Here is a 17469-nt window from a genome sequence, read left to right as displayed (position 1 = left end):
AGTTCCAATTTGGCACCAAAAAACTCAAGGTTCCTGGAGAGCCCTGGTCCTCAGTCAATGAAAGCCTGGTTCTTATGTCAGAGAAACAGCAGCAGCAGTAATAGTATAAATCAACCCAGCAGCAGGAAAGGAAGCCAAGGAAGCCAGGCAAGCAAAGGGGAATTGTCTTCCTTCTGCTACGCCCTGTTATCCAGGCTGCCACCAGAAGGTCCTGCCCACATTTGGGAACCCTCTACATAGATCCATTAAGACTCACTTCTCAGGTGAGCCTAATTAGTGGCAAGTCTGTCGGTCTGTCAGGTTGCCTGTCTTCCTAGCCATTGGGGGTGTTCCAGACACTCAGGGGAGGCTGAATGCAGGTTGTGATAGGAGTCCCCAGGTATTGTTTTCCCCAGAACCAGAAGTAATAAGTTCCTAGGATCTCTGGTTCAACCTGAACAAAAGGTTCTGTGGAGCTCTGGTCTGGCTGGAATAGCCAAAGTGTTACAGCTCTCAGAAGGGAAGCCCAGACAAGGCAGGTAGCCAGGGTCTCTCCCGCTATCTCCTGCACCCATGCCAGCAGCAGCAGCGGTGGAGCCCCCCCCCCCCCCCCAGCAAGCAGCAGCAAGCAGCAGAGAACCAGAACTGAAGCCTCCATGGCAGGAGTATGAGGTACGAGCCCAGCCTGCGGGTGGACCCAAGGTCCAGCGATGAATGCTTTGGGAGGGAAAATTCTTCCCCAGAGTGTTACAGCTCAGTAAAACAGTCACCCTCAGATGATTCTTGGTAACTCCTGCACTTTATTCCATGTGGATCAGGACTTTATAAACATTGAGGGTAGGGTGGGATCCAGGGGTAGATGCTTCCCATTGGCTCAGTCTGAGATGTTAGGGATGCTCTATTTGCATGGGGAAGGACTTCAGGTGTTGTCCTTATGTGACTGATTGTCATGGCCCTCTCAGTGAGGTGTCATGGTTACATGTTCCAGAACACGTTGAGCTTGGCAACGAGCTGGCCCCATGCCTGCCATTCTCTATTTTGAGATTTCCCAGGGTTTGGGCTTGCTCAGCCTTACCAGTTCTTCTGTCTGGTGGCACGGTCCACTTGCCCCACACAAGTTGACATTAAAACCAACCATCAAATACATGGAATACATGGAAGGGAATAGGGACAGGCTGAAGCCAAAAGCTACAAAGACCCAGATCACCAGAGTCTGGGCCTCCATGTTGGGGATTTTGGATATTGTCTTATACATACCAAGAGTCCTTGGCGGGGGATTGGAAGAGTGAGGTCCTTGTTGGGGCACAGGTATGCCAAACACTTAGGAAGCTAATGCCGAAGATGAGTTAGAAGATGTATTCTGGAAAGACAGAGTGGAATCTATTCAAGCCCAAATACACCTTACTTTTCTATTCTTTGAACATTTTTATACATGTATACATATTGTGGTGGTTTGAATAGGTTTGGTCCCCATAAACTCATGTGTTTGAATGTTTGGCCCACAGGAAATGGCACTATTAGGAAGTGTGACCTTGTGGGAATGGGTATGGCCCGATGGAGGAAGTGTGTCACTATGTAGGCAGTGCTAGTTGCTCTGTCCCTGAAGAAAGTTACCTCAGCAGTTAGAGTACTCTCAATGAGGCTGCCTCACACTGGAGAGGAAGGCGACAGTCCAATAGTTGCCCATCCCATAATACTGGGTGCCAGAGTGCTCAAGCTCCATCCAGTGAAGAGAGCCTCCTCCTGTCTGCCTGCAGAAGACAGTCTCCTCATAGATGCCTTTGGATCAAGACGAAAACCTATTTATTGGCTCTTTCAATACCATGTCTGCCTAGATGCTGCCCTGCTTCCCACCATGATGATGATGGACTAAATCTCTGAAACTGTAAACCAGCCCCAATGAAACGTTTCCTTTATAAGAGTTGCCATGTCCACGATGTCCCTTCACAGCCATGAAACACTAAGACACATATCCTTATCATAGCTACCCCCAACTCCCTCCACCCAGTTCCCTCTGGACTCCCTCAACACATCTCACTCCCAACTTCATGTCCTTTTCTTTTTTGAATAACCTATTGTCTTGGTTACCTTTATATTGGTGTGAAGAGATATCATGACTAAGGCAACTTATAAAAGGAAAAGAGTTTATAGGAGCATTACTTATAATTTCCAAATGGAGTCTCCAGTGATCATGGTGGGAAGCATGGCAGCAGGAAGACAGGCATGGTGCTGGAGCAGTAGCTGAGAACTTGTATATTGACACAACAACCACAAAGCAGAGAAAGGGGGGGCAGAGGGAGAGGGGGAGAGGGAAGAGGGGGGAGGGGGAGAGGGGGGAGGGGGAGAGGGGAGAGGGGGAGGGGGAGGGGAGGGGGAGGGAGGGGGAGGGGGAGAGGGGGGAGGGGGAAGGGAGGGGGGGGAGGGAGGGGGAGGGGGGAGGGAGGGGGGGGGGGAGGGAGGGGGAGGGGGGAGGGAGGGGGAGGGGGGAGGGAGGGGGAGGGGGAGGGGGAGGGGGGGAGGGAGGGGAAGGGGGGGAGGGAGGGGGAGGGGGGGAGGGAGGGGGAGGGGGAGGGGGAGGGGGGGAGGGAGGGGGAGGGGGAGAGGGAGAGGGAGAGGGAGAGGGAGAGGGAGAGGGAGAGTTAAATTAAATGGTGTGAGCTTTTGAAACCTCAAAGCCTACCCCTCCCTCCCATGACACACTTCCTCCAAGAATGTTACATCTTTTCCAATAAGGCCACATCTCTTAATCCTTCCCAAACAGTTCCACCCACTGGGCAATAAGCATCCAAACATATGAGCCTATGAGGGATTTTCCCTAAAACCCATCACACCCATTGAGTACAACCAGTGCCTCCCATATATGCTCACAGATATTGTCATCCATAGGCACACGAGCAACCTAACAGTAGCTACTTCCCCCAGAAGCCATCCACTAAGTGCCAATATCCTCTCAGCTAGGGGTGGAGCCTCAGGAGCCCCTCCTGCTGTGCAGTGCTTCTTAATTGACTTGCTCTTGGCCAGATGTGAAACACCTTATTGGAAGCCTGACAGATGGGGGCCGGGACCAAGAATCCACTTGAGCCTCTATCAGCTGCTAGGCACCAAATACATAGATCACTACAACCCTGGGGCAAAAGATCAAATAAATGAACTCTCTGAGTTTGAACAAAGACTGCTCGTTTGTAACTGAAACATATATAAAATGAGTCAAGCTCTTCGTGATCACCTAGATCAGTGGTTCTTCCTAATGCTGCAGCCCTTTAGTATGGTGACTCCCCCAACCATAAAATTATATAAATATCTGTGTTTTCCAATGATCTTAGGCGAGCCCTGTGAAAAGGGCTGTGACCCACAAGTTGAGAACCACTAAACTAGATGCACTCCATTGGTGAAAAGAAACTTGACTAGAATCTGAAAGGAAGATAAAAACAAAAGATTCAAGATGCTCAATATGGCATCTCCGATACCAAGGTGAGTTTTCTTCTTGTTTCTTCTTTCAATATAACTAATAACAAACTGCAACCCTTGAGTGACCAAGAACCACCAAACCCATCTCTTGGGGCCCTAGCATTTACCTACCCTCTGAAAAGTCCCCAGAACTCCAAACATCACAATTGCAGAAACTATTTGCAGCTGATAAAACCATGCCTCTACTAGAGCATGAGGCAAATCATAGTCAGCTGCTGTAGACAGTTGGAAGCAGATCCATATCCCCACACCTCAGATTAAAATGAAAACACTTTCTTATAATAGTTCTGTTTTTTTTTAAAGAAACCAAAATTCCAGAATTCTCATTACAAGATAATCTCTTATAGATATGCCAGAGATTCTTTCCAAGGGAATTTTACATAACATCAGGTTGACAATCAAAAGTGTACCATCACGGACGGGGTGGGTGTATGGTGCAGAGGCAGGTGGGCACAGCAAAGGATATAAGCAGTTACCATTTCAGCACCACATCAAGGCTTAGCTAGGACAGCTCTCTCATGTTGAATGACAGCTCAGTCATTGAGAAACTAGATACAAGAAAAAGGTGGAACAAAATCAGGCTAATCCTGATCATTTTAAAAGGAGTATTTTCAAAGGTCGTATTTAAGAAAAATATGAGATTGTGTCTAGCCTTCTCATTTTTCTGGCCGGTGAATGTCATGGCAAATGTCAATTTGAAAACTCAAGAGGATATTGGCTCTACACACTTTTTAAATACTGGGTACCTGTGCAATACCAGCATCTCAACTCTACTAATATCTGTGCCACACCAGGCATCCTTGACTTAGTGAATACTGATGTGGTGTTATGCACTGAGCCATACAAACTCCAGTATGTCCTGCAGCTTTGTAGTACTGAGCACTAGTGCAGTACTGAGCACATTTGTGGATCCAGTCCAGCACACACACACCTGAGTGATTCTGACTCCTGTTCTCTACTGGGATGAAAGGATGAGCATCTAAGCAATAAAGTACCCAACACAGAGTTTATGGTTGAAATGAGCCTCTTGGTGTCTCACAGATGACTACCACTACTTGAAGAAGACAAGCTGGAGTATCCTCTTGGAGATTTGAATTCCTATCAACTTAAAAAAATATATAGTAGGAGATGGAGAGATGGCTCAGTGGGTAAGAGTACTGACTGCTCTTCCAGAGGACCCAGGTTCAATTCCCGGCACCCACATGACAGCTCACAACTGTAACTCCAGTTCTAGGGAATCAGACATTTTTACACAAATATACATGCAAGCAAAAAGAATAATAATAATATAATAATAATAATAATAAAAAATTCTGCCCCACCTTTTCTCATGAAACTACTAAAATAAGTCAATTCTATGAGATGCAATGATGCTTAAAGGTGAAGAGAGCTTCATGTTGTTGTGCCTGTTTTGTGAACCTCAAAAGATAGCTAAGGAACCAATTCCAATGGAATTGCACTTGGGTCTCTTTATTACAAGCTCAAGCTCAGGCTTACTCACCGCTGACATCTGAACGGGACAAGGTTTTATAGGAAATGGAGAGCAAGCGAGGAGGTTTCTAGCCTGGCAAGCATCAATAAGGGAATAACTATTGTAAGCCGACAGGTGGGTGCTCTGAAGCAAAACCACACAAGCAGTCTGAAAGTACATCTGAAGCAGTCAGACTTATCTTTGATTGACTGTTGCTAGGGAGTAGCTAGGGAGTAACATTGGGGTATGGGCCAAGGACAAGCCACGGGGCCCTTTCTGGTACTTGGGTGCAGCTTGGTTTCAGCTACAGGTCAAGTTTCTCTTAAGATGGAGGTTGTTTTCAAGGTGAAGTGGTCTCAGTGCCATGACTACTCTAGAGGCACATTTCTTGTTGCGGTGATCAAATACCTGTAAGAAAGGAAGAGCTTGTCATAAGTCACAGCAATATTATTAAGTTGGTGAATAACCAATCACAGATAAAGTGGGTTTTAGAGTGGTACCACCCATCACACCTCTCCCAAGGGCAGCCATTGCTGAGCTGCACCATTATGACAACTCACTGAGGCTGTGTGATGTGCAAAGTCCATGAACTCAATCTCCAATCAGAAGCCACTAGCTTTGTTGAAATGTAATGATGTTCAAACATAGAATGTGCCCAAACATGACAGAGGCATTGTTTTTTGTTTTTTTTTTTTTCTCCCTCATTCCACTGTATGTTCAAAGCATCTATTAAAATGTGTCTGCAATGGAAAACAAAACAACAACAACAAAAGAAGTCCCAATAGCACAAGCGTATGGCATCTGGTCAGATTGCTTTCACAGCCAGGAAGCAAACAGTGATAAGTGCTGATTCTCAGCTCACTCTCTGTTTTTATTCGGTCTGTGGGGTCAGCCCATGGAATGCCACGACCTACCCTTTCAACATCAATTAAGATAACCCAGCAAGGTCATCACAGACACGCACAAAGGCGTGGTTCTGCAATGATTCCTCATACAGTGAAAATAACAATTATCCATCACAACTATTTTCTGTTCCTACCTTACAAAGTGCTTTTTTTATCTATATGAACATATGTTTTATTAAAAAAATAAGAAGAAAACTGAAAATTCAAACAGCCAAGATGTAGTCAATTCTTGGCAGCTAGCAGCAGCTAGTCACTAGGGAGATAGAAGGAAGTTCTCTAACTTTTTGTTTCTGACCGATATCAATCACTTGCCACTGGAAAATAAGTCAAACAGAAAAAAAACTGTGCAGCTGCATTAATGAGAAAGAAAATACAAGTACATGGTGTGCATGTATGTATCAGTACACGTGCAGGCACATCTGCATGAGAATGGACGCCTGCATCCTAATTCCGAATGATCATTACAGTGGGATTATTTCAGGGACACCCAGCAGTGCATGGAAACTTTTCTAAAATAGACCAAATCCCAGGACGAATTCAAAATGACTGAAATCACAAACTGCATCCTATCTGAGCACAATGCAATAAAACTTAAAACCAACACCAGATAACACTTAGTAAATACACAAACTCATGGAGATTAAACAACTCAGTATTTAATGATGGGTGGGTCAAAAACAAAATCAAGAGAGAAATAAAAAATATCTTGGAACTAAATGAAAATGAAAACACAACACACAACAAAAGCTCTGGGGCATGAGCACTCCTGTGAGGGAGATTTATAGTTCTAAAGGCCTACACTGAAAAATCAGAGACAAGTGATTAGAATCAAAAAGTTGGAAAAACAAGAACAAACAAAATCCAAGAAATACCAAAAAGCAGAGCAGAAATCAGAGAAGGAGAAACAAAGAGAGTAATACACAAAACAATGACTCTACGAACTGGCTCTTTGAGAAGATAAACACATGGGCAGATCCTTGGCCAGAGTAACCAAAACAAAGAAGATAAACACATGGGCAGATCCTTGGCCAGAGTAACCAAAACAAAGAAAGGGGGGACCCAAATAAGCAGAATCAGAGACAAGCATGAACACAACACAGACATCAAAGAAATTCAGAATAAGAAAAGATTGTGGGAAGAAAAAAAACTGTGCTTTGTTAGTGTGGAAAACCAAAAAGAAATGGATGGGTTTCTACATTCAACCAAACCACCAGAGTTAAACCAACAAGCCAACCACCTCAACAGCCATACCAAGGAGAAGGCTGAAAGAGAAATAAAAGACTTCCAGCTCAAAACACAACAAAATCAATAAAAAGCAAGCAAACAAACAAAACCCTCCATAGCCACGTGTACTCACAGCAGAATTCGAGCAGACATTTAGAGCAATAAGACAACTAAAGTAGATCAAAGGGGATACAAATTGGAAAGGAAGACGTCAAAGTATCTTTATTTGCAGATGATATGGTAGATATACATAAGTGACCCCAAAAATTCTACAAACAAAACCCCTCCAGCTGATCAACACTTTCAGCAAAGTAGTTAGGCACAGAATTAACAGAGAAAAATCAGTAGCCTGCACGTATATAAACAACAAATGAACTGAGAAAGAAATCAAGGAACTACGAGTTTTCACAAAAGCCTCAGAAAACATAAAATACTTTGGGTAACTCCAACCAAGCAAATGAAAGACTTACATAATGAAAAACTTTAAGACATTGAAGAAAGAAATTGAAGATGATATCATAAAGTAGAAAGATCTCCCATGGATCAGTAGGGTTAATACAGTGAAGATAACTAACCTACCAAAAGCCATCATAGGATCAATGTAATCCCCATCAAAATTCCAAGATAATTCTTCACAGAAATTGAAAAATAAAATCTTCAACTTCATATGGAAACACAAAATCATCCAGGATAGCTAATAAAAAAATAAAGAAAAAAATCTCTCCAAATTAGAGAAATATGTTTACTCTGAGAGGTCATGGACAGAATGAAGTTTGTATCTCGCTTCCTTGCCCTGAGTGACTCTGCCCTGAGTAACACCTTAGCTACAGTACATCTGCAACTGCCGACACACAAACACTCATACCCCATGAGCAGAACCCCTTTTCTCTGTTAGGTTACAAAGCAAAAGCAAGTCCAAAAATCATGTCACATAGTCCTGTGATTTTGGTTATTTTATATACTTTCAGAAACTATGACTCCAGCCAGGAAAGCACAAATAAATGTGTGTGTGTGTGTGTACATATATACATATATATATACATATATGTGTGTGTGAATATATATATTAGAATAAGGGAATATATACATATATGTATATGTGCATATGTGTGTATATATATATATATGTATATATATGTGTATATATATATATATATATATATATGCCTATAAGATTAAAAGGGAAGACACAAACACCAGGTGGGCATTTCTATAGAGTCAGAAAAAGAACCATGAGACAACGAGGCACCAGCTCACTGAGGTAGAAACAGGAAGCTGGAGTGCTCTCCTGAGCAGGGAGAAGTCAGCTCAGAAAGTCCTATTCTCAGAGAAAACAGACCTCCTGAGAACAGAGAACACAACTAGGCTCACACCTCCACACTCAGACCTTCATGCAGCCTAGAGAAACCACAGAAGAGCAGAGGAAGGAAAGGTTGCCTCCTGGAGGAACAGCATGGAACCTGGAGGATGACTTCTCACAGCAGCCAAGCAAGCCAGAGGCAGCAGATAGCCGGAAGGTCTGCCTGGAGATTCATCTTCACAGGACAGACTATGGAGAACATAGGATGTCTACCTTGAGGTTTGTCTTCCACAGTCCTGACTTTGTTTCTGCTGGTGTAATATCCAAAATAAATTCAAGACTACCCAGTACCTTCCCCCTTCAAAAGGACTTTCCACACTGTACTAGCAGGCCAAGTACAGAGCCAGATAAAGAAGTTGGCTGACTAAACAAATATAGAAACATAGTTTTAACGGTCAAAATTACTAAGCTTTCAAAGCAAGATTAACAATTCCCCTGCCCTGCCTCACACTAAAAACCACAAGGACAGACAAAATGAGAGTCACCCTATACAAACCAACCAATGTCTAAAAAGGTTATTGGCTACATAAATTAAAATAAGCCAAACTACCCTGGTGCCTATATCTGGCCCTTACAAAGGTATTAAAAGTGTGTTCTCTCTTGGTTCTGGGTCTCTCCTCCAGCCTGCGTGCTGAGAGGGGGTTCCCCAACATGTTGGATAAGTAAAATCCTCATGTGTTTTGCAATGGTGATGGTCTCTGTGGTCTTTGTTAGTAATGGTCTTTTGACAAGCTACAACTCTGGTATTTTAGAAATTAGTTAAACAGGAACAGAAATTGATCACAGTTCTGGTAGCTAGATACTCCGAGATCAATCAACACACTGCCAGGTTGGGTGTCTCCCAAGGACTTGGTCTTTACTTCCAAAATGGTATTCAGTGTCATCCTCAACTTTCCTTCAGCCCAGCCCAGATTTGTCTCCCCTTGAGGCACAATGATGCTTTTCCTAATACAGGAAAGATCACAGGGGAGTTAATGGCAGACCAGGACTAAAGACTTAATGGTAGTCATCTTGAGCAGCCTGTCAGTAGCAGGGAATGAGCCTAGATATGTCAGGGCTGCCTCCCTTTGTTATGGTAATGGTGCCAAATTGGAGAACATTCTTGGTAAACAAACATTTACAGAAACTTTCTTAGTAACCCTAAACTTCCACTATAGTACCCAGTTTTTATTCCTATAGGTTCTAAAACGCCAGGTTACACACTACTTATCTTCCAGTCATATTGGAGGCAGAACTTCCTTTGCTAAATTCTACATTGTGTAACACAGTATTTCCTTGGCAAATTTCTTAAATCTTTCATAGCATTAATTTCAATGCTTTGTGTTTCTCCTGCATTGAAAGACTAAAGAAAAAAGGGGCACCTCCTTCTCCCCAGGCATTTAGAAGGGACCAGTGCCTCTGTAAGGACTCTGCTATATTGGGTGTGAAGTTTCATAATACTGCTCTATTGAAGATTCAGTTTCAACATAAATTTGGAGGGGACACAAGCTTCCAACCTGTAACAGATGCACAGGAAATTTAAACCGTGGAGCTTTATTACTAAGTTAAAGATTCTACTTGTTACCCATTGAATTTTGTGGCCAGATATGCTAGTTAACATAGACTGAGCATCACAGGGTCACCCTGATTGTTGGCAACACTGTCACTTGAGTTGGGTTTCTGGGTCAAATACAAAGAGCTAACAGAGCATCTGCATCCATCTCTCTCTGCTCCTGACTCCAGATACAATGTAGCAGCCTTCTCCTGCCATGCCTTCCCCACCACGAGGAGCTGAATACCTTCTTAAACCCTGAGCTACAAGAAACCCTTCAAAGCTCCCTGAAATTGCTTTTGTCTAGAAACTTGCAACAACAACAATGTCAAATTCCCTGATTGGTAAGGTTCTGCTTCTTCAAAGGTGGTGCACACAGGGCCAGAGCAAAGCTTATCCAGGCTGGTGAGTTCACAGGATCTCATAGGATTGAGTGCCAGGGAGAAAGCTGAAAGAGTTCTCCTTTATTGGGGGTAACAAGGGCTATGTAAACCTTAGAGAGTGAATAGGGGATTTTCGGTGTGAGTGTACATTATTGGCTGGTGCAGAGGTGCTGGAAATGTTTCATTTGCCTGAAGAGGAATTCCAGGTGCTTGTTGGACAAGTCCTTATAGGGAGAGGGGAACTTGTATTTTGGCCACCAGGCTACACTAGTACCTCAACAGTGGTGGAGGTAGGGGTTTTACAAGGTGCGTGCACTGGGCAGACTCAGAGCAAGGAAGGGGCAGTCCTAACTTCTGTCAGTATAAGGATAAAATTGGGTGGAAGGGGTTAAACACATCTGAACTTCATTCTTGCTCCAAACTAGCTCCAGCCCCACAATTTCCCACTCTTCCAATAGAAAAATGCTACAAGAAATAGAAACATAATTTTCCCAGAAAGAATCAAGGAATGCTCGAAAGGTATGTTTTCATTAGCAGAGTCTGGTAGACCACGAAGAATAATTTGTATATTTTATTTACCTGACTGTCTTAGACTACTTGGACATGGCTTCTCACAATATCTAATAAAAAATGGAATTTAGTAACTCAGTTTTCAAATGTCATCCTGGGCCTTTCTGTTCCTAGTAAGCCATTTTATAAAGTCTTATAATTCTTCTCTCTCATCCAGCCTAGAACATTCCACTAACTGCCCATGAACACAAGAGGTAGACATGGACAGGTTTCCAGAAGGCAGAGAACTGTAGTAACAGATCTTCATACTGTGTTCAGTGCAAGCAATGAATGTATTGTGTGTCATAGTGTGGGCTGAAAATACACTATCCCATTAAGAGGATAATTACCTCTCTTGTTTCTTTATCATGGCTCTAGGTTATCAGCCTTCTCTTGGCCAAGTGATTGAGAGGTCCAACTAAGTTAACTCACTGTTGTTGTTTTGTTTGTTTGTTTGTTTGGTTGGTTGGTTTGGTTTTTGGTTTTTGGTTTTTGGAAACAGGATTTCCTGGCTGTCCTGGAACTCACTCTGTAGACCAGGCTGGCCTTGAACTCAGAAATCTGCCTGCCTCTGCCTCCCGAGTGCTGGGATTAAAGGCATGTGCCACCACGTTCGGCTCAGTTAACTCCTTGTTAAGTATTTGTTTATCTTTGTTTTATATGTATGGATGTCTTACCCACATATATGTACTTATACCATGCGTACACAGTACCTGTGGCTCCCCTGGAATTGGAGTTATAGGATGTTGTGTGCTGCTGTGTGAGTGCTAAGAACCAAATCTAAGCCCTCTGCAAGAGCAGAAAGTGCTCTTTACCGCTGAGTCATCTCTTCGGCCTCCTAAATCAACTCTTTGAAAAAGAGGCAATAATAGTACATATATAACGCTCTAATCTTTAAGGCAAACCAAGATGTCATTTCTCCACTTGGGGCCAAAGGTAGATTCATCCTCCACTTCTCCATTAAAAATCACCTTTCTCTCTGCCTTAACAGAGTCCCAGTATCCATCCCGAGTGGCCTCCAGATCTACTGTAGCGTTTCCTTTCTCCAGGGTCCATAGGAATTGCATGTGGGTAGCAAGGCAGGCTTCAGCAAACACTTGCAAGAGAAGCTCCAGCCTGGCCTGCCATGTCATAGCTCGTCTGGCTGGATCCTCTTGCACAGTGCATAGCTCATGTCTGTTTTGTCTGCACCATCTCTAACAGGATGCAAGCTTATTTTCCCAGAAGAGCTGTGGAACCATACCAAGCACAGGCTCCACTCACTGGGTGAATGCTCCAGGCTTTGGCATGAAGACTGGGTCCTCACTTCAAAGAGCATCCTGTGTTTAGACAGATGTGCAAGTGAAGCAGCCTGTCCACATGTAGTTTATTAAGGTCAGAACAGTTAGTTGGCTGAATAGCAAATGAGGGCCCAAACCACAGGTATTCCTTTCACAGGCTGGTGCCAAATCATTGCAACCACATGTAATATGCACGTAAATTAGTGTGTGGTACTACAACAGAAGCTTTGGCTGCAGGCATACTTGTGGCTTTGACTCTGAACCCTTCTTACACCCTGTCATAACCTGCGTAAACCATTACATCACTGACAGCCACCGCCCATACACTCAGGTGTATGACAAGCTTTCTGGGAATACTGCTTCATTGAGCTCCTTGGTCTGACATCACTAGCTCCAGGTAACACACTGAAAGGGCCTCAGCAATCACACAGTCAGGGCTTCATCACTAGCAAATGCAAACTGACAAGAAGCATCCCCAAGACCATTGGAGGACCAAAGTTGTGCCACTGTGCCAGCAAAAGCACAGTTTGTTGGGAAAAAAATTGGCTTGATTCTTCACTAGCATAAACATACAAATAAGTGAGATGTTTGGAAATATGGTTTGGCGGCACCTCAGGACGCCGCACGTGCTCAGTCAGTCCCTCAGTACCTTCCCAGTACAACAGAAGCGTGTGTGAACATGTGCCAAATGCTGTATTCAAATGTATTCATTCCTGATGGTCTATAGCATCTCCAAACTGGGAGCAACCCTGTGTTCCTCTACAGGATGCATAATAAATTGTATTGTATATGTTCATAAGGCCAGAGGTCTAGCAGTGAGAATAAACTGCAGCTCCAGCCACATCATCTGCAGAGTCCACCAAAAATGATGTGATTTCACAGGCCAGGGTCAGAGTTCCTATCTCTCCCATATAGCAGTGTGTGCTTTCCTGCTAGCTCCGTGCCTTCCTGGGTATGAAGAACTATCATTCCTATTCCCAATGCAAACAGTTATTGCATGTGTTTGTTTACTGTGTGTGAGTGCGTGTGTGTGTGTGTGTGTGTGTGTGTGTGTGTGTGTGTGTGTAGTGGGTCTGTGTGGTGTGTGTGTGTGTGGTGGGTGTGTAGTGGGTGTGTGTAGTGGGTGTGTGTGGTGGGTGGGTGGGTGAGAGTATGGTGTATGTGTGTGTGCTATGTCAGTGGGGGTGTGCGGTGGGGGCGCATGTGGTATGTATGATTGTACATATATATGCATGTGCACATTTACAAGTGGAAGTCAGAGGACAGCTTGCAAGAATAAGCTTTCTTCTTTCCCTGTGTAAGTCCTGGAGTTGTAACTCAGGTCATCATTCCGGTAGCAAGCCCCTTTGCCCCTGATCCATCTCAGCAGCCATCTTTTCCACTTCCATTCTGGAGCTACCACATCCTTTGAGAAGATTCCCTGGCTCCACGATCCGTGCTTAGTTAAGTGTGCTCCGCTTATAACTCCAATCCGGCTCCTTTGTCTTTAGACTCTGCTCCCTAGATGGAGCTAAACATTAGTGCATGTCTCCTTGGGCCTGAAATTAAGTCCTCGGTTTCGGCAGTGCTTGTCTGTGGCAACTGCTAGGGAACGGCTCAGTGGCTGTTGGATGAGGGAACAGGAAGAACCTATGAGGGGCACTTGGAGCTGTGACAAACATCGAGGGAGCAAGGTGTCATGTTAAGAAAGGCTTGGGGCGTGGCTCCTTGAGACTATTGGTAGCAATGATTTTTTTTTATAGGTGCAGCCGTGTGTAGGTTCCCACACTCCAGTAAATAACCACTGTCTTCATTCTGACCCAAACACCCTTAATTCAGTTCAGTGGGTCACAGGGAGAGACAGAGTGGGAGGTGGGAAGAAAGATGGAGGAAGGAGATGAGAAAGTAGTATGGAAACTTGATGGGGAGGTTTCGTCAGGAAGAAAGGAAGGAAGGAAGGAAGGAAGGAAGGAAGGAAGGAAGGAAGGAAGGAAGGAAGGGGGAGATTGATGTGTGTTAAGTGACCAAACTTCAGTATACATACATACACGTGAACACATATGCACATATGTGTGTATGTAGCTATGTATGTGTGCTCCTTCCATAACTTCCTTTCATGATGGACTATAGCTCTAACCTAAAATAAACCCTTTCTTCCCAAAGTTGGCTTTGACCAGGGTTTTATCACAGCAACATAAACTAAACTAAGACATAAGGAGAAAGAAAACAATGAGACAAAATTTCCTTTTGAGGAAAAATGCAGCGAGCACCAGTTCCACTGCTATATTCAAATGAAAGCATTTTCAAAACCCCAACTCCAAACCTGGACCCTGCCCACCAGACGCCAGGGTAGCACACTTGCTTTGCCAAAGCTTCAAGCTTGGAAGTTTTCCCAAACTGCAGTTGTCATCTCCTGCGTAACAAACTGCCCCCAACTTAGCAGCTGTCATTGTCAACTGTAGATGTAGAATCACCTAGGGCTGGCAATGACCCTTTCTGCAAGTCTGGGCCCTTCCCATCGTGCCTTCTCGACCACAGTGCTATTCACGAGCTGTGACCCAAAACAAATCTTTTGCTCTTTAAGTTGCCCAAGTATTTTTCCCTCATCAACAAGAAAAATAATTAATATAGTAGCTTAAAACAAAAATCATTTCATTTACTCAGAATTCTGTTGTCAGCCTTCTGGGCAAGGCCTTAGTGGAGCTCTTCTGCTGGTCTTACTCAGGACTCACGTATGGCTGCAGCCACTGAGCCACTTGGGTAGATAGCCACTGGTGTCTCCATCCCTCCTCTGGCAGTTGGCACTGATGTGGGCTTCTTACAGTCTGCAGAGGATCCCACCTGCGAGGATTCGTCTGAGACACTTCACAAATGCAGTATCTCACTGTCTTGGAAACTAAGCAGGCTTTTGTGTGCTGTTTCCCATGAGGAATCCAAAAGAGCCAGAGCAGAAGCAGAGTCTCTCAGAGTGCAGGCTCAGAAAGTGGCAAAGCGCTTCTTCCATGTCATTTGAGTCAAAGCAATTCAACTGACCACCTTGGAGCCAGGAGGAGGACACTACTCAAAATGCACACAAAAATAAAAACATCCATGCCGTAAACAAGGTCCCACTCACAGTACCCACAGGAAGACTCATTTACTGGTCCTACACACAGGTTTCTGCAGGTTCATGAAATAGGTACCAACTTTAATCCTCACCTCCCCAAAAGGTTTTGACCCACTGACAATTGCCAGTTACTGAGATGAGAGGATGCAAGCTTGGGGCAGAATTGAGGCATGCAGATTAAGGTCTACTAAACTCGGGTCATGGGAACTCAGTGGGTCATGCGTGCATCCATGACGAAGAGAAGAGGAGATGATGAGAAAATACTCGAAAGTTGACGTGACCTGGATTGTGTTTAAAGCCACAGTACAGGATAAAGTCACTAAGAGTGTGAACATATATAAGAAAGGGAAGCATTCATGTGGCGAGCCTGAGAACACCCTTTCCTTCTTTAAGTTGCTCTGGTCAAGTTGCTCTGGAGGTGGCTTTGCATATAGGCATCATACAGACCTCTAGGGCTGCCACTGGCACCAGATGCACACACTTTGAGGGAACACTGGTACTCCCTGCTTCTGTCTGAACCAAAATGACATTCTAAACACTAAATGGTCACAAGAACTACTACAGGATTGAAATGTGAAACAAATCTTCCTGAGCCGCCTATTTCACATCACCGTGTGTCTCCTCTGGCTCTACACAGGAGGATGTGACTCTATCATTACTTCACGTGCAGTGAAATAATTAACACTGGGGGTTCCCACTGCAAGAGAAATTATTACATTGACTATATTTTTCTTTGGTGGTTGTGGTTGAAAAATGTTAGCAGAAGATATCGATGAGATTTGGGGGTGGGGTGGGGTGGGGTTGTAACTCAATTGCACAGCTCCTGAACATGAGCTTTGTAGGTGACAATGTAGTGTAGTGGTATTGCAATAGAAAGTGGTTGGACATGCCTGACAGTAGAGTTGATTCCTTTCTAGGTACACTAGAAAAGCAAAGTTCTAAGTAAGTAAATAAGTCTCAGTGTTTATGTCCTTAAAATGTGACTGCTAATACTGACACCAGAGGGGAAGTGACAGGGCGCATCCTGTAGGCACAGATGTCTGACAATTGTGCTCAGATACCGTGGCTCCAATTGCTTCAGACATGAATCATGAGGAGAACTTTGGGAAGCTATGGGCAACTTGAGATGACTGACGTGTTTGAGAGCTGGAAGAATGAATCAGGCAATAAAGTGCTAGCCACTTTGGGGGACTTGAATTTGATCTCCTACACTCATGTAAAAAGCCAGATGCAGACATGTGTCCCTGTAACCAGCACTGGGGAGGCCTGGGCTGGATAATCCTTGGGGTTTGCTGGCAAGTTTGTCTAACCTGTCACTTCCAGATTTGTAAGAGACCTTGCCTCAGAAAATAGGTGGAGAGCAACTGAGGAATGCTCTTCCAATCAATCGCTGGTCTCTCCAGGCATGCTCACTTGCCCACACATCTGCACAAAGTCATATACCCACACACATGGGCACACACAGGAATGTGCATATACATGTAGATAAGACATAATGAATGGCACTTCTGTAGTGCATAGAGGAGTGCCAAGTCTACTCTTGAATGTGCTACTGGGAATTCACATGCATGGCAACCTTGTAATATTTGACCTTCACATTATATGAACATAAGGTGTGTTTACCCTGTTTCGGGTTCCATTTCAAATTTCAGTAATCATGCAAATTGGTTTAAAAAATGCTTCTTTATGAAGCATGTTCTTCCCCTGGGTAAAATCCTGGTCCTTCATGAGTAAAGCCATCTTCATCCCAACACCTGGATGAATCGGGGCTCTGTGCCTGTACTGGCAGTTTTTGTGTCAACTTGACACAGCTGGAGTTATCGCAGAGAAAGGAGCTTCAGTTGAGAAAATGCCTCCATGAGATCCAACTGTAAGGCATTTTCTCAATTAGTGATCAAGGGGGAAAGGCCCCTTGTGGGTGGGACCATCCCTGGGCTGGTAGTCTTGGGTTCTATAAGAGAGTAGGCTGAGCAAGCCAGGGGAGGCAAGCCAGTAAAGAACATCCCTCCATGGCCTCTGTATCAGCTCCTGCTCCCTGACCTGTCTGAGTTCCAGTCCTGACTTCCTTTGGTGATGAACAGCAGCATGGAAGTGTAAGCCAAATAAACCCTTTCCTCCCCAACTTGCTTCTTGGTCATGATGTTTGTGCAGGAATAGAAACCCTGACTAAGACAAATTGGTACCAGCAGAGTGGGGTATTCGTGTGACAACCTGACCATGTTTTGGGGAGGACT

Source organism: Mus caroli, unplaced genomic scaffold (assembly GCF_978045245.1).
Source record: "Mus caroli unplaced genomic scaffold, Mus_caroli_1 scaffold_19, whole genome shotgun sequence".
Taxonomy (NCBI): domain Eukaryota; kingdom Metazoa; phylum Chordata; class Mammalia; order Rodentia; family Muridae; genus Mus; species Mus caroli.
Note: the sequence above shows the minus strand (reverse complement) of the source record.